At 40.1% G+C, this 12,275-nt stretch overlaps 1 protein-coding gene across 6 annotated transcripts in view; it reads left to right on the top strand.

The window, feature by feature from the left end:
• The window catches only part of gpc5c (glypican 5c), a 151,860-nt gene that overhangs the window by 19,689 nt on the left and 119,896 nt on the right, over positions 1-12,275 (top strand). The window lies entirely within an intron of this gene.

Genomic DNA, 12,275 nt, shown 5'->3' with positions numbered 1-12,275 from the left:
CTCTGCATCTTGGTTAAATTCATATATCTTAAGATTTGTGGGAGTGTATGCATATATGTGAGCCTGCAATTATAATTTTGACCTTGCATGGATTAAAGAAAATTCATAGTAAAGTCAGACGTGTGGTGTGTTGTATATTTAGTCCAACCCCTGAAAAAAGAACAGATCTTGGTTTGACAAATGTTATTAATGTTTGATCTAACACAAAAATTTGATATAGGTCATCAAACCTTATAGTTTTGGATATCGGTACTTCAATGTCTACGATTTGTTTTTGACATATGTCATAAAATCCATCTGTTTCACACATAATTTTCAGGTGTTTAGAGTACTGGGAATATGACCCTCCCTCTTACAGCTGTTACAATAAGTGACATAAGTGGCTTTGAAGAGTGTTTTTGCTACTTGTCTGTTTTATCATGAATAAGATCCCTCTCATCTTACATCATGTCTGAGCCAGTCTGGACAATGATAATCAGGTGTTCCAAATTTACAGAAAAGCCGAAAATGGAAAATCACAACAGAGCAACGATAGAAACCAGGGTGTGATGGTGTTGAAAATAATGACGTCACTGGCCCTTCCTTTTCAAGGCCTTCTAAGGACAGTCTCTGCACTGTCTAAGTGCCTTTGGAGGAATGTGAAGTAGCAAGTGGATTATGCTGCATGAAGTAATGACAGTTTGGTTTTGGCAAGTGCACTTCTGTTCTGTATCTGTGCTGTTAGAGCCAGTTACTTTAACATAATGGACTTTTTAAACTTCATTCATATTCATTTATCTGTGTTTAAAGTCATACAGTCTAGTACATCTTACAGTAAGTCTTGTGTGTGTGTATTTCTCTGCCCTGTTTCTGATTCCATTTCTTGGTCGTGCAGCTGTAGACAACACCATTAACATAATTAAAGTTGGTTGGCGTGGTGCCTGGCCTGAATCAACTGACATCAGATGCATTTAAGGGCATGCTAATCCATCCAAGCGGCAAGTGTATGGGTTTAAAGAGTTCAACTGTGCTCACTCCTTCAACAGCTTAGTGTGGGATGTGCATTATCTTCATTATTGTATCTTCTAATTGTTCTCCATGTTCTCAAATTCACTAAAATACTGCATCCAATTTCAGCACTTTTCAGTTAAATTTTGAATTGGCAAACTGTTTTGTTGTTAACCACAAAAACCAGCACCAGCCATTGCATTTCTCCCCTGCTGACAGCTATAGGTAATATAGTACTGTATCTGCCACTAGTTAAATGGCATGTAAGGTATCAAAGATGCTAAAATTATCTAAAATTCTTCCTACATTTTATATGCAACATATTGCACACTGAACATGAGGCTGATGGAAGACCTCCGACTTCCAAAGTCAGAATTTCTACTTCAGGTTCCTTCTTCAACTGATGGCTTGTAAAATCAGACTGAGAAGTACAAGTAGAAATGAGCATAAGGCCTGATCAGAGTTTGTCGGTTCAGATAGTCTCTTCACATAAATTCGCTGTTTTTTATGTCAATCAACAACACAAATAAAAAAAGAAAAATGACATTGTACTTACTTGTTGTTAAATGACTTCAGGCTGGGGTCACTTAAAATTGGTCCTAATTAATTTCCTTTTCAAAAATGTATTCCTAGAGTGAAAGGTGGCTTATATTCTTTCAGGATAGTTGATTGAAAAAAAAGGACCATTTGGTTCTCTTATGTTCATCAATGATGTGTGTATACAGCTGCAAATAGATCCAGGGCACACTTAACTATCCAGAAGAACCAAACCACTTTCAAAAAGTAATGATGAAACCCTGAGGTTTCCAAACCAGACATCCTTTGTGACTACGCCTTGAGATTCTGACCGTGAACACCACAAATAAGATCGATGACAGTCCCACAATCTCCAGAGCCTTCAGCATCTTAGGTTGAATCTCATCAGTTTTTTGTTAAGACAATTTTAAAGGCATTCAAGGGACTGCCTTTTACTGGTTCAGGTCCTATTCAACAGAAAGGACATTCTGTCAGCCTGGGCCATTTTTAAGTTGTCTGCTGTTTCTTTATCCTGTGCAGTCCCACAGGGCTCAGTTCTCAGGCCTCTGCTTATTTCATTGTATCTGCTTCAGTTGGGTTTCATTTTTAGGAAGCACAAATGTGCCTTTGATTTTAATGGCAACAATTGTCATGTTTATTTTCCCCTTAAATGAGAGAACACTCACTCCATGCTGTCATTGAAGAAATAGGATGATTCTAAACTTCCTGAACTTTAATGCCCGAAAAACAGAAGCTTTGCTTTTTAGGCCCTGTTCCAACACTTGCACTTCCTCCCTTGTGTCCCTGAATTTCATGGTTCAGTTGATGGGTTCGAGTGCGTAGTGTGTCCCAACTCTCCAGAGTGGTCCTTAGCCCCACCCCCTCAATCCACACTTCGGCTAAACGCGCATCTAAGCGGACTTTGCTGAAGCATATTACCCACAATTTACTGCTGCAGATGACGTTCTGACCAAAAACCAATCACAACCATCAATGTAATCAACCATCAAATCAGAATAATAAGAACTGCATAAACCTTAGACAGCAAGCCGACAAATATTTTTTTTTTACTGGTTTTCCAAGCTCAACATTGTAAGATACCACTGGCTTCTGAGTGAGTCTGGGCAGTCAGTAGGTCATAACACTGAAGTTACCTTTCAAACAACCACTGGCACGGCAAGAGTCTGGTGTAAAAACCTCCTTCGCTTTCTGCACTTTCTTCTCCTCAAAACAATTGCTTGTTGCAGTTTTAAAATATTTTTTTTTAGCAGCAAGACTGCGAAAACAGCACTGGTTCCTGCCTCTTTTGATTTTGCAGTTGCAGTGCAGAGGTGCAACTCAATGACGTAACCTCTACTATCCCAATTCTCCAATTTTGCATGCTTGAAACCTGCGCACTTCAACCCCTATGTGCACTTGTATGAAGTACACACTTCATAGAGGGGCGTAGGGTTTAGTGTGGGTATTGGGACAAGACCTTAGACCTGGGGTCTCCAGTGGGCCATCCTCTGTAGAGCTTGGCACTCTCACTCAGTGCATAAAGCCTACTGGCACTGACCTGAGGTGAAAATCAACCATAATTTTAGTCTTGACAGGTAGATCAGCTCAGTGGTAAAGTCCAGTTTTTATCATCTCATCTGAGACACCTAGCAAAACTGAAACATGTTCTATTAAAAGAGGACTTTGAAACTGTAATCCATGCATTTATCATAACATACCTTGATTACTGTAACTCTTATATATATATTATGGTGTCTCACAGACATCGCTGTCTCATCTCCAGCTAGTGCAGAATACAGCTGCACATCTTTTGACTGTTACAAAAGAGAGAGTTTTAGTCTCACTGCACTGGCTGCCTGTTCATTTTAGGGTACCTTTTAAAATACCTTTACTTGTTTTTAGGTCTTCAAAAGGTCTTGCCCTGCCCTACGTCCCTGAACTTTTACAATTACCCTTCCCGTTCACTCAGGTCAGCGGACCAACTTCTCCTGGCTGTGCCGAGTGATGTGGTGGAAGTTTTTTTGTGACAGTTCCAAGGCTTTGCAATTCACTGCCAGTTGACATCAGACAGGCTTCCTTACTGGGGACTTTTAAATCTGTTCTGAAAATTCATCTTTTTTAATTTGCGTTGAGAGAGCTCATTTTTTTTTTTTTTTAAAGATTTTTTTATGTCTTCTTGTACATGTGTTTTAATGCATGTACATTATATATATACTCAGCACTTTAGTCAGTTGTGTTGTTTTTAAAGTGCTTATAACTAAAGCTAGCTTAAATGCTGCAGTTTAAATGATTAATATGTTCATCCCTTAATGACCTATTGACCTACCCATCTATTGACTGCTACTTCCAGCTGGATGATGCCGGGACTGGTTTCTTGAACCTGACAGTGAGTTCACTGTACTCCACTGACCCCCACATTTACCAGATCCCAATCTGAGCAACTTTGGGTTGTAGTGGAATGGGGGGATTTCCATCATGGATTTGCAGCCGACAAATATTGCAGCACTTACAAGATGCTATGATGTCAATATGTTCCTCTCACAAATGTTCAGACGTCTTGTGGAATCTATACGAGTCTTTATTCAGGGGCAGCAGGGGGGCAATGCCCCCTCAAACAAATGCCTGGCCCCCTCAAATCAATTCTCAATCACACAAGCACAACCCCTTGCCTTGCCTTTCCCTCCTCCTCCTACACTTACAAAACATAGTTGCCCTTACTTGACTCCGTGGACATACACGTGGACTCAAAGCAGACGTCTGCCGGACATGTCCACGCAAAGCTCAATTTTCATGACCGCGTATGCAATGTTATGCTTAACATTACAGTGCTGCTGAAAACATTACGAGGCTTCTGGCCCAAAGTTTCTTTAGAGAAAGGGCCGGTGAGGCGCCACACCTGCTGAAAAACGCTTGCATTTTCTTCCAATCAGCATCCATGCATGCGTAATGCATTGCCTTCATGTTTTGTACTCAGAAAATCCAGCTGTTGACTGATGTTTGTCAGGTTTAATGAAGAGACAGAGAGGGAGATATACAACCAAACAAACCAATTAGACCATTTCACTCATTTCATTTTATTACTTTGATGGTAAAGTCTGAAGAAGAAAAGAAAAAGCATGACCACAGCCCTTTTTCTGAATGTCTAGTAGCCTAACTCTCATAATAAAGTCTTGATAATAGAAACCAACATACAGTATTGTATAATTACAGCATGCTGGCCAAACTGTTCTGTGGAGATAAAAGTCACTTTAACTTAAGGAGCTCTTTTCACGCAAGCATTTCTACTCCAACAGTTGATGAATCATTTTTCTAGGTAGCTAACTTTACATTAACATTATATGTCGAAGGCTGAATATAATGTTCTATGATATAAAGCAGGAAACACAAAATGATGAATAGATAAGAAAATGTTGCTTAGCTGTCTGTTTGATTTTATTAGCATAATAATAGAGCCAATGTTAACATTAACTAATTAAAGTCAATTTGTGATTTGAAATGAAAGGTGGTTCTTGAGCTACATGAAAGTGTGGTGAGTTATATTGATATTGGTAATGGTTAATTATTAGTGTAATGTTTCAACTCTGTCAGAAAACAGTGAAATAATGTTTAATGTTTTCTCACCTGATTCAGTGAGTCTCTTTTGATTACGATGCCTAGCAGAACATTGATTTATTTCATTTACAAATTTTGCTGCATAATTCCACGAAAAGAGAGACAATAAAAGCATAAATATATCCTGTATTTGCCTGCCCCCTCATATATGCATGCCTAGAACCGGCCTTGAATCCTTACCATGAAGAATTAAAGCAGTTCTGAAGACAAAACGGGGCAACCCACAACTAGCAAGATGTACGTAATAAAGTGAGTGAATGACTTCACTTCAGATTAGTCAGGCTTGTGAGATGTTACACAAAATTGTTGTTTCAGCCTTTATGCCCTGACCAGAGTGCTCTTTCAGACACAAAGGAAAAACTTATATTTCTGCACAGATAAAGGAAAGTTGTGCATGTCAGATAAGTGAGATCTGTTGGCAGACAGACAAGACTATGTAGCCTAAGAGCATATTGCTTGATGGAAAGGATTTTCCTTTTGCTAATATCAGCTGTCGTAATCATCTTAGGTGGCCCAGGCAACGGAGCTTTTATAAAGCCACCTGACTCATTAATTAACAAGAGGGGATTTCCAGGCATTTGTTTTCCTTGTCATGTGGGCATATTTATGAATTCCAAATATGCCTGTATACGTACTTGCTAGCAGCAGACATAAGAACTGCATACTGTCTTCACTGTTTCATTAAATTCAGCACCTTCTATCTTATGTGCGATCTTTTTTGTCTGGAAGCCTTCCGGCTCATCTTTGGTGATTTTGTTTTCTTTGTCCTCTCACATTTTTGTACTCTCACTTCATTCTTCTGTCTTTTTTTCTGCAGATGTTTTGACTGACAGGGTTATTGCCCTAGAGACTCATGCTTGAACACAGGATGATATTTCTCTGCACGAATGAGCTCATTCTTAAATTAGGGTGGATATCCAGAATCTATCCCTACACATCTTATTTAATCATGCTGGGTGGAGAGGAAATGTATTTATGAAGTTAACAGTGGAGCCAGGATGTTGCATATTTGTGTGTGAATGTTGCTTGTGTTGTTACTGAGCCTATGCAAATCTCCTAGGATGTCACTGCAAAGGACAGCATTTTTTTCACTGAATTTGGAGAACTAAACTCTCTACAGAATAAAAGGAAATAACAAGGGAAGAAAAGAGAAGAGAAGAAAAACTTAATGTATTTTTAATATCATAAAGTTTCCTTTAAACTAATCTTATTACTTGTGTTTTCATAAGCAACTGTCACCACTTTATTAATACGTGAAACCCAAAGGAGCTGAAAGATGATTCCAGAAAGTAAGAAGACAAAAACTAAATGAAGAGAGTGGGCAAGATTATAGGGAATGTTGTGTAAAAGCATCCATAGCCGGTACCTGAATGCTGGGTCATTCTGTCTCCCTGTTAGCTCAAAATGTTATCCTCCATGTAGCTGTTTCCATGATACAAGCATTCAAAGAAACGCGCCTAGTTTGTGAGGACGTAATTCACTCAAATTTCCAGCTTGCACGTACCTTCACATAGCACTAAAGCACTTTTACTAAAGTCAGAGAGGATGTCCTAAGTTGATTTGCGCTCTACCCCACAAGGGCTCAGTTTGATCAACACAATTGAACAGCCATACCTCCAAACAAATCCAAATTCAGGAAACCCCCTCAAATATGGGGCTGGAAAAATGCTGTGCAGGTCTACCCAGGTCAGGTAACCCACTCCATCTAATGTCAACAAAAAACAAGGTACGTCTTCTCCACACAGGAGGGACTCAAAATTCTCACCGGCTGCACATGCCATAAATGCATAACAAAACTCATTTAGTGCATAATTGAACCATAAAAATTACTTTTTTAAATTTCTTATTGGTGCTGATTGGCCCCTCTTCTAATGCTGCCCTGGACAAATGTCCATGTTCTCCATTTTAAAAACCAACAGGTCTATAGGTGTGTATGGACATAGTTTAAATGAGAGTTTGAGGGTCCTCAGTCCATCCATCCATCCATCCCTAAAATTTGACAATAGAAGATTGGAAAAACATTGCCTGGTCTGATGAGTCTCGACTTCTGCTGCAACATTTGGATGGTAGGGTCAGAATTTGGCGTCAACAACATGAAAGCATGGATTCCTCCTGCCTTGCATCAACGGTTCAGGCTGGTGGTGGTGGTGTAATGGTGTGGGGAATATTTTCTTGACACACTTTGGGCCCCTTAGTACCAATTGAGCATCATGTCAACGCCACAGCCTACCTGAGTATTGTTGCTGACCATGTCCATCCCTTTATGACCACAGTGTACCCATCTTCTGATGGTTACTTCCAACAGGATAACGCGCCATGTCATAAAGCACGAATCATCTCAGACTGGTTTCTTGAACATGACAATGAGTTCACTGGACTCAAATGGCCTCCACAGTCACCAGATCTCAATCCAGTAGAGCACCTTTGGGATGTGGTGGAACGGGAGATTCGCATTATGGATGTGCAGCCGACAAATCTGCAGCATCTGTGTGATGCTACCATGACAATATGGACCAAACTCTCTGAAGAATGTTTCCAGTACCTTATTGAATCAATGCCACGAAGGATTAAGGCAGTTCTGAAGGCAAAAGGGGCTCCAACAAGGTGAAGCAAGGTCTACCTAATAAAGTGGCCGGTGAGTGTATATGTGTTTAAAGCTGGCTAAATTACTGATTAGAACTGATGCTAAATCCCGCATCGGGATTTTTACTGTATTCATATTTATATATAGTTTTATAGTAATATTATTTAAAAAGTATTGTACCCATATGATATACCTAATTTGATCCACAGTTTATGTTTCTGTTACATGATGGTGTATGATAAAATAACATTCTATTTTAAAACTTTTTCACTCAGCAGGCATATACTGAATGTAATACCTATAAGCATACATTTTAGCACAGTTATGCTGGGACATTTATTTTGCATTACTTACAGTAACTAAACAACACAGTTAAAAAAACAAACTTTGGCTTAGCTATGATGATGATAAAAACAGTAGGACTTTATTGTTATCAAACACTATCTGCCTCCCTCACTGTTTTACTAATGCTACAACTTACATTATCAACTACTCTCTCGTTTCATCTTGTCTGCCTTAAATGTGTCTTCCTCTAATTTATGTTGCTGTTTAATGTCCGTTGCTGCAGAAGTCGGTGCTACAGCAAATATGTAAGCCTTACACATTTGGTAGCGTCTGCCTACAGATTGTTCCTTTTTTATGCACAGCTTATCGCCTCTAGCAAAAAACAGTCTAAAGTGGAATTCTATTAAATATTAAGCAAAAATTATCATCTATCTGTTTATACTCGTACTCGTCGTCTTCCGCTTATCCGGGACCGGGTCGCGGGGGCAGCAGACTCAGCAGAGACGCCCAGATGTCCCTCTCCCCAGACACCTCCTCCAGTTCCTCCAGGGGGAGCCCAAGGCGTTCCCAGGCCAGCCGAGAGACATAGTCCCTCCAGCCTGTCCTGGGCCGTCCCCTGGGCCTCCTCCCGGTGGGACGTGCCTGGAACACCTCCCGAGGAAGGCGTCCAGGAGGCATCCGGTATAGATGCCCGAGCCACCTCAACTGGCTCCTCTCGATGTGGAGGAGCAGCGGCTCTACTCCGAGCCCCTCCCAGATGGCCGAACTCCTCACCCTATCTCTACCCTATCTCTAAGGGAGTGCCCGGCCACCCTACGGAGGAAGCTCATTTCAGCCGCTTGTATCCGGGATCTCGACTGAGGACATTATCGGGCGGTGGAAGGAGTACTTCGAGGATCTCCTCAATCCTGCCATCATGCATTCTGTGGTGGAAACAGAGGCTGGGGACTCGGGGTTGGACTCTTTCATCACCCAGGCTGAAGTCACCGAGGTGGTTAAAAAGCTCCGCGTTGGCAAGGCTTCGGGGGTGGATGAGATCCGCCCTGAGTACCTCAAGTCTCTGGATGTTGTAGGGCTGTCATGGTTGACACGCCTCTTCAACGTTGCGTGGCGGTCGGGGACAGTGCCTCTGGACTGGCAGACTGGGGTGGTGGTCCCGCTTTATAAGAAGGGGGACCGGAGGGTGTGTTCCAACTACAGGGGGATCACACTCCTCAGCCTCCCTGGTAAGGCCTACGCCAGGGTATTGTTCTGTTTATACTGAGCTGTGCATATGGTTTCAAAAACTATTGGGGTTTGAGAATCTACCTTGCTGCTCTTTGTTTCTGGGAACTTCCACTTGAGCTGTCCGTGGACTGAAGGGTCTGCACAACCGGCCAAAGCAACTGCCATGCCCCCGAGGAACAGACTGCACGATTGCTGAGAAGGGTTTCCTCAGACACTAATGTTAACCCCCGCTGTCAAAAGGTCACTCCAGAGATTGAAATTTTAGGCTTAAATTATATGTCCTAAATTTTACCTCAAGCGAGCGGTCTGCCAATATTTTTATTCATTAGTCACGCCATTACTCACCATCTGTCCTTGATGCTCAACATTTCATTTAAAAGCCAAGTCTGGGTTTATTGGCCTGCTGTCACTGCTGATTCACTTACATCATTTTATATTTACATAACAATAATGCCAAGTAACCCTTTCTTTACTGATCCCATTTATTCTAAAATAAACAGTTTCCTTAATCCCCAAGCAAAATTTCTTTCACCCTGCATTTCACCAAGCTCTAACGCATACATTTTCTGCAGCAGACAAAGTTTTAACGGTATCTCTAAAGTGTTCACACTTGAGTTAAATGCCATTTTTCCTGATGTAAAAAATGAGGCCAATTTAAACTAGTTAACTTTTTCACCTTTAAGCCACATACATCTAGAAAAATCTAACAAACTAAATAAGTAGCAATTATTTGGTTGCATACATGCACACACCCAGAACTAAGAGTCTGTTAAAGTACCTTCTATATCTGAGCTCTGCTAAGGGCATTAAAAAATTTTGACGAAAATTCAAACTGAAAGACTCACCTCCACCCCCCGGCCAACCTATGACTCCACCGTGCATCTCTCCTCCATCCAATTAGTGTCAGATCACCATGTGTCTTCAATCAATCATCCTCTGGGGCTTCGCTTTTAAGGACCTCGAGTCATGGATTCCCCGCTCTTCAGCTGAGCATCGCCCCACCTCCACCATATCCCTTCCATACTCCTCCCGGCTCCCTTACCTTCTTAGGCCTTCACTCCACCACCAGTATCGGATCCCAAGGGGGGAGGACTCATCTAATTCTAAGCCTAAGACGTTCATTCAAGCTCATGTCATTCTCAGCATTCATGTCTTCCTCCGGGGTCCGAGCGCCAAAGATATTAACTTCTATCAATAAACTTCTCTAATCGCCATCTTGTGTTTCTTATTGTGAGTCTTTTCAGGTTGAATTTCCTTTTTGTATTGAACTTTTGAGACACATGAAGTTATTGGACAAAAAAAATATATAATTTAATCCCCCTAGTGAAAACGTCTGGTTCAATTTAAAAACAAAAGAAACATATGATGATGGTACTTGATGCTTTTATCACCATATTTCCATGTCTATATGAGGTTCTTTTCATGTAGTTCAGTGTTGGTTTTGGTTAAAACACAAACCTTTCAGAATCGTGGTGCCAAATATTAGTTTTGGTTTTATCAGACCATAACAGATTCTCCCACAAGTTTTACATAATTTTGCCAGGCCTATTTTAAGTGGAAGGAGTCTTTCTTGCTTTCCTACTATTTAGTCCAAACTTAGATACAATATAGAACATTCTAGTTACAAAACAACCAGTACTTGCCAGAAATTCCTGCAGCTTCTTTTGTGTTTCTGTTTGACAGACTGTAAGGTATTTTCTTTTTTTTTATTAGAACATTTTTCCCATTAACAGACTAGTAGTTGTACAGTATAAATATCATATTAAAAGGTAGAAATATGTTTGAAATAATTTATCATACTGTAACATTTCACTAAAATCTTTACAAGGGCTTGTACACTTTTAAGATTCACAATATAAGCACAAAACCTTGATTTTGCTGTAGATTCTTATCTTATCAAAGTTGCATTTTTTGGGCTTGTTTTTTCTGTTCAGTGGATTTCAGCCTATCTGGAACACAGTTTGTCTGACTTGCCTTTGGGAATTTACTGCGCTGCTTTTAATTGTTCTGGTATGTCTGTTTTTAACGTGTCCTGTCTGACTCTGCTTCCTTTGTGGTTCAACGGCAGAACATAGCAGCTATGCAATATGTAACTGCATAAGTAATTGCCAATCAAATACTTTTTTAAAGCCTGGTAGATAACCAGCAAAACATTGATATAAATTTGAAGTTGAGAAAAAGCAGACCTTGTTATCCTCTGAGAAATAAGAGAGTGTTACTGAGATGTGTTTGAGATAAAAGAGGACAGAACGTTACACAGTGGCTAGAGAGGTATTTTAAAAAATGCTGTGACTCAGTGCCTGTGCAACATCAAGGTCTGTTTGGAATCCATAATATTAATGCACAAGTGAAAGACATTGTAATGCAAGTCTCTCAATAATGACTCATACTGTTGGTTCAGTCACACTGGGATGGGGTTGGCTCTCTTTCTCCCATCTTTCACCTCTGGCTCACTCCATCACTCCCACATTTGACTAAACTAACTTTCCCCATTACACCCTATGATGTCTTCTTCACCATTTATTCTGCCTCCCTTTTCGGTCTGTTTACCATAAAGATTTCCGTGAGCAGGACTTTATCCACTGATCTTCCTGCTATAGATCAGTGTATTCCAGAGCAGCATGTAAAATAATTAATAAAGAAATTAACAATCATAAATGGTGTTTTTGCTCTGGCCAGCCATGTTATGTTTGTTTGATCCACTTCTGTGAAGCTAGTATGCCACCAAAACAAACAGAAGTGTGTATCTGGTCCTCTATGGAAGCAAATCGTTACCATATTTCAAATGAAAAGCATTTTCAGAAATGCTTTTTCATCTTAAGAATGTGGCTGCATTGTTTGACTCATAAATTCAATTAGTAATCAATAATCCTATTTGCATTTTAATTTTCTTCTTCAAGACTGCTCATTCTTTCACTTAATTAAAATGAAAAAGAAAAAGACATTTGAGATTTATTTTTCAAAATGTACCCCAGCAAATAGATACCAAAATTCAATTTGAAATGTAAAATTTGAAAATTAAAAAGCATTTCCAGAAATACTTTTTAATTTTAAGAATGTGGCT

Source organism: Girardinichthys multiradiatus, chromosome 6, assembly GCF_021462225.1.
Source record: "Girardinichthys multiradiatus isolate DD_20200921_A chromosome 6, DD_fGirMul_XY1, whole genome shotgun sequence".
NCBI classification, from domain to species: Eukaryota; Metazoa; Chordata; class Actinopteri; order Cyprinodontiformes; family Goodeidae; genus Girardinichthys; species Girardinichthys multiradiatus.
This window is presented reverse-complemented; position numbering and strand designations above follow the sequence as displayed.